This window comes from Ambystoma mexicanum, chromosome 8, assembly GCF_040938575.1.
Source record: "Ambystoma mexicanum isolate Mex_15411 chromosome 8, UKY_AmexF1_1, whole genome shotgun sequence".
Taxonomy (NCBI): domain Eukaryota; kingdom Metazoa; phylum Chordata; class Amphibia; order Caudata; family Ambystomatidae; genus Ambystoma; species Ambystoma mexicanum.
Window position 1 is genome coordinate 1,198,981,735 of NC_090929.1, and position 6,000 is coordinate 1,198,987,734.

Sequence of the window (6,000 nt, forward strand, 5' to 3'; positions counted from 1 at the left end):
CATTGAATCCATTCACTGTAGAGGTTATAGTCAGCATCAACTCCCACCTGGTAATCAGAAACCATTTTGCGTTTTCATATGTCTGTACTGCTGGAACCACTGACGGGAAGAACATTTCCGTCCTGGTGAACAACTTATGTTCAGGTGGTACATCATCTAGGGATTTTTCTGACTGCTGAGAAATAGTTGTCTCTATTCACTCTACTCACTTGCACTGACCGTTTCTTCCTTCCCTTTTCTCCTACTCCCACAGGCTTCTTCTTCCTTGTGTTAGTGTCCATCTTTGGGAAGTCTTCAAGCTTTATATTCTTCTGGGGCACTACCAGTGATGGCATATTGATGTGTACCAACGAGCAAACCACTCCCCAGTTCAGTGGCAGCTTCTTGTATGCCTTGGATCCACATGCCCAGTAATGAGCCATCAGTACTGCAGTGCCTATCTTCATTGCTGGATGATTTTCTGTGTACCGACATTCAGTGTTATCTCCAACTTTCACTTCTCCCTCATTCTTGTGGAACAATGCCGGTTTCTTCAAAGGTATTACAGGCATTAGTCCAGCTTCATTGTCTAACCAGGTGAGCAGTTTGGCACTTGCATTCCATTCCTTCAGGCACTTACCATTCTCTCTTTGTACTGTATTCACTGGTAATTGTACTAGGGTGTGTGCTTTACTTCCTACTGCTCCATCTTTCTATCCTTCTTCTGTGTACACTTCACCATACACAAGCATCTGTGGTCTCTCCCAGCATCCTGGTTCGCCTCCTATTTCCTTCAACCCCCTCTTTGAGAAGGGCATTTCTTTCAGTGTTATCGTTTTCATGTCCTCTTTCTGTGGCCCGTCAGTTACATATCGTATAGCTTGGTCTAACTGCCAATAATTGTCCATCATGTCAAGAGTCTTAATGTACCCGTTATCAAATGGGAATGTCACTCGGGACATCCATATCAATGTTGCTGTTTTCCCTCAAATTCCTCCTCTAGTGGTAACCATGGACAGGTACATAAGGCATTAGGCCTTTGCTGCTGGTATTATCAGTTGTGGTGAACGTTCTGGAGGCACTCATGGCATAGGGGATTTAACAGCTCTCCCCAGTGGTTTCTTTACCCACTTTGGTCATGTGTTTGTACCACATGTTATTCGACACTCGAGCAATGTCAGTGAGATATAGGTCTACTCCCCTCATATCTGTGTCAACACTGCGCTTACCTCTCCTCACCGTGATTTTAGTGCTCTCCTGTCCACCTGAAATGGTCGTTCCACCTGCTGAGGTTGGGGTAATATTAGTAGAAGATACAGCAATTTCAATAGACACTAGTGATATTCGCCAGAAAATGAATACAAAGACCCCAATTGGGAATAAGAGACATGACAAAATAAGCATGTTTTTTATTATTTCACCCATTTGTGCCTGTGCTGCTGGATCCTTGTGCAGCTTGAAGATATCAGTTGCCCGCCTGATATGTGCAAAAACTGAGCATTACTATGTTAGTGTTAGAATAGTTTTAAGCCCCATGTATCATGTAATCATTCATGGCAAATACAAGCAGCTATTCCCACACAATTCTGATTCTAGGGTCTCGGAGTACAGCAAGAACTGATGGGTTTCCTCACTCAAGTTGTGGGTAAGCCTGGGCCAAATACGCTAAGAAAATGTAGTAATATATACCAGGGGGACGTGCTAGAAATCTATTGGACCCTCTAATAAAGTGGACAACTTGGCCCGTAACAGTATCAAGTTGTAAATCATTGGGCAACATGAACAGTCATGAAATATCACAGTCACACTTTCACGAAGAATGTATGTAAAGAATAAAATAACAAATAGTGTATCCTCACTCTGGATGTGTATGAAGTCCTTGCCCTAACTCTGCTGCACCTGAACGAGTAACCATTGGGTGTCCTCCACTCAGCAGTGTAAGTTCCACATTATTTTGTTGTGCCTCTTGCTGATGATCGTTGGCCCTGTCGATCTCGTTGCCAGTTGAGGCCACACCTCTGTAGGACTTGATGTCTGAGAGGTGGTTTCAAACACTTTCCCCTCTAGTCTGACTGCTCTTCCTGTCACTGCTTCAACTGTATAAGGGTCGGTAAACCTGGGTGCATCCCATCGACAGGCAACATTCTGCAAGAGGACCTGATCCCCAGGAACAACAGGTGGGTCTTTCAACAAGTCCTTTGAGTCATTGACACAGTTGCATTCTCCGCTGGCTTCAGGGCCACCCTGGTGTCGTATCTGGTGAGAGATAAAAGAGGCACTAGCAATCAAGGAAGTAACCAAGTCATATATTTCCTGGCCTAACACGGTTGCACTACTGTCATGATCACTGCTTCCAAGGAGTCAGGAACAGCCCAACGTCCTTGGAAGCAGGCCCCTAACCGTTATCTTAGGCACCAGCCGGTCCCCACTGGGACCTTTTGGACCTTGTCCTGGTGCCGGTGGCACCAGGCTCATCAAAGCCATCAGTGCCGGCACTGGAAGCGCCGGGCTCATAATATGTATGAAGATGCTTGGGTGGATTTACCTGCAGCAGACCATGCTGCTTACCTACCAGCCACATAGGAATCCTCTGTGAACAGGAACTACTTTCTTACCTGGGTGGGGCAAGCTCCACTCCCTGGATACAACACGGGAACTCTTCTGGAACTGGAACTCTTTTCTTACCTAGGCGGGCCGTGGAGGAAGACGCCTCATCACTCCAAGGCTATTTAAACCACACCCGATTGAACAAACGTGCTTCGCGTTATTCTGCATCTGCAGCAGAACGCTCATTGAGTCTGTTCCAGCCTTTCTTCCTTCCGATCCTGAACCTGCAAGAACAATACTTACCACTCCTGTATCCAGTATTCAGCAGCACCTGCAAAGACAAGAAACAACAGGTTAGCACGGCAACCTTTACACGCAGCGCTTTCCTCACCTGATCCATCGGCAGCGAACATTTCTTCACGCTGCACCTCCGCCTGTGAAGACAAAAGCATTGTTATTACTTACCGGCACTCCGCGAATTCCGGATTTCTTCAACGCTGCAACCCAGCATCTGAAAGACAAACGAAGAGACATTAGACAGGTATTTACTCACTTCCATCGCGCTCGCCACAATTGAACGCCTGCAAATACTCCGGCGTTTTCCAGCATCTCTTCAGCACAAACTCACAGCTGCAAGGGAAAAGAGACAGTTAGAGCGCTTGCATTTACTTACGCATTTCCAAGCACTTCATTTCAAGGCTCTGGCTCCAACTTCGGCTCTCTTCACACCATCTCCTATCTCAAGAGCCCTGCAAGACAAATAGGAAAAAGCATTATACAGAGTCCTGTTCTATATTAACGTGCCCACGCACCTAAAGACTATAAGGACTAAAAAGGTGTCCGGAAACTCACTGCTCATGCAGTTAACGACGGTAGCGATCCTCTGATGTCAAGAGGCCTATGTTTCACCAGTGAAGGAACTGGCAACGGCACCCTGCACCAGACGCAGATGGAGAGTCCAGCTTTCACCTATCTAAGGTGAGCACGTTGACCTGGGGGCTCTACGGAGAAGCTAGGAAGAGAGAGAGAGAGAGAGGTACATTCAACAACCCAGATCATTAACCCCCATATTCTTTCACCTGCAGAAATCTCACTCTTCGAGTTCGACACACAGTGCGAAGAGGTTCGGCCCCAGAAGCAAATCGAGTCCTGCACATCACTTTTCGGGTCACAGACACCTTCCTGCCAAGACCAGCGCCTCCGTGGGAATCAGGTGACCGTTACAACTACTCTCTACGTCTTTTAGTGCCCTAGTGGGAGAAGCCAGGGGAAGTTGCATGTGCTTTCCTGTCACCAACTCGTGTGGGGTTAAATGGTGGTTAGACCCAGGCTTATTACGCAATGCAAATAATGCTAAGGGTGAGCAGTGGATTCAATCTTTGTTCATACTCTTTTTGGTTTTTGCAATGCTTTCCTTCAAAAGGCCAATAAGATGTTCATGCATTCCGTTTGCTTGTGGGTGATAAGCACAGAAGAGTGTGTGTTGAATGCCCAGCAACATTGTGATATGCTTGAACATCTCATTGGTGAAACGAGGGCCAATGTCAGACCGCAGGACCTCACACACGCCCCATCGTGAGAACACTTCCCCGACCAGAAATGTTGCTGCCGTGAGGGCGTCATGATGGGAATAGGGGCCTGCTTCAATCAACCGAGAGAAAGGGCATACAACCACTATCACGTCGTGGTATTCTTGGCAGACTTGGATCATGTCGACATAGTCAACGTGGAGGTGTTGAAATGGACCAACTTGGTAAGGTATGGCTCCTCTCACAACTCTCAATGTATGTTCTGCAGTAAACTGTTTACACACTAGGCAGTTGGTCATAAATTAAGCCATGTGTTCCACCAAATTAGGACAAAACCATGTTTCTCTAATATGGGCAGCAAGCACCCTCCTTCCCCGTGTGTGTTGGATAATGTAACTGAGTAAATGTTGTATGCAACAATGTGAGTGGCATGACTATTTTCCCTGTGTTTTTCTTCCACCATAGGGCATCTGTTGGAGATACTGTACATCCCCTCTTAGTCCATAGGTCTTTGTCCTCACTGGGTACAGTTCCCTGCAGTTTCATTATTTGTGTTGTTGCCAATACATTGTACCCCTCCTTTAGTATCATTGTCCATGCATAGTCACGGGCATGTGACAAGGCCTCCATTTCTAGGAGCTCTCCAAAATATGTAGTGGAATGTATTTCCACGTCTGCTGCTTCATTTCCTCTTGAGACAGGTCCTCCCCCTTTGTTTGTGCTTGCTTTTTCACTAGGGCTATTTGGTCAGCTTACTGTATGACTTCTACTAGTCTGCCCAAGAGTGGTGCATGCCTCCTGAAGCCCCTGCTCATCCATCATGACAGTCATGAGTGTACTGTGGACGCCACGTACATGGAATCTGAATAAATTGTCCTTCCTTCTACTGTGCTCCATTGCTAATATTATGGCCACTAGTTCTGCTGCCTGTGCTGAATAGTGTGATGGCAATCATGCACTGACAACTAACTCACTGGTTCCATCCTCTCTTAGCCTCACCACTGCTGTTCCTGTTTATGTTTATGAGCTTGTTTATAACGCGCCGATTGCCCGCAGGCATCAGGGCGCGGGAATGTCCAGAGTAATCCAATGCGCATATTATTATGTGTTTTATAGATGGAGCCAGAGGTAAAAGATTATCATTGGAAGAGGTGAGTTTTCAGAAGTTTCCTGAATCTCAAATAGTTCTCTTCCTGCCATAAGGTTAGTGGCAATTTGTTCCAGCATTGTGCTGCCTTGACTGGGAAGGATTTTCCCCGCCCTTGCACACAATTTGCTCTAGGAATGTTCAGATAAGCCTTGTCCTCTGATCTAAGGCATCTTTGAGGCAAGTACAAGGAGAATTGTTTCTTAAAGTAGCTTGGGGCTTCTCCATACAAACATCTGTGAACTATGGTCATCGCCTTGAAGTGTACTCTCTGTTCCACCCTTAGCCAGTGTAGGGACCTTCTCCCTGTTGTGACGTGCTCCCTTTTTTTAATAGTCTTAATGATTCGAACAGCGTCATTTTCCATGACATGACTTTTGTATTTCCCTTTTCGTGGCTCCTATCAATAGGGCATTGCCGTAGTCAAGGCGTGACAGGATAACAGCTCTTGCCATAGTTGCTGCATTCAACTTGTTAATGAATTGTCTTATGGCTCTCATAAGACGCATGTAATAGGCATTGTTTTTCTACAGGTAATTAACCTGTTCCTCAGATCCCATGGATGCATCCACAATCATCCCTATGGTTTTTACATAAGGCATCACTGGGATTTTGGCCTGTTTGATGGACAAGGCCTGATATTCTGTCCCTAGCTTGGATCTGGCCAGTTGTGTTCCAAAAATCATCAGTTCTGTTTTCGTATTATTGACGCACATCCAGTGACATTGCATCCAATTGTCAATGATATGGTAAACCTCTATTATTTACGCGCTGTCAATACTGTATTCTCCTTTGAGT